Below are 371 nucleotides of genomic sequence, written 5' to 3' on the forward strand. Positions count from 1 at the left end.
CTGGGTGGGTGGGTGAATGGGTGGGTGGGTGGGTGGGTGGATGGAAGTGTGGATGGCTGGAAGAGTGGGTGGATGAGTGGCTGGATGGGTGGGTGAATGGGTGGGTGGGGGGTTGGGTGGATGAGTGGGTGGATGAATGGGTGGATGAGTGGAAGAGTGTATGGGTGGGTGGATGGATGGAAGGCTGAATGGGTGGGTGGATGGGTTGGTGGTGGGTGGATGGATGGATGGTTAGAAGTGTAGGTGGATGGGTGGGTGGATAAGTGGAAGAGTGGATGGTGAGTGATGAATGGAAGGGTGAATGAGTGGGTGAGTGGATGGAAAGGTGGATGGGTGAAAGGGTGGGTGGATGGGTGAAAAGGTGGGTGGAT

The sequence above is a fragment of the Piliocolobus tephrosceles genome, chromosome 7 (assembly GCF_002776525.5).
Source record: "Piliocolobus tephrosceles isolate RC106 chromosome 7, ASM277652v3, whole genome shotgun sequence".
In the NCBI taxonomy this organism is placed as follows: Eukaryota; Metazoa; Chordata; class Mammalia; order Primates; family Cercopithecidae; genus Piliocolobus; species Piliocolobus tephrosceles.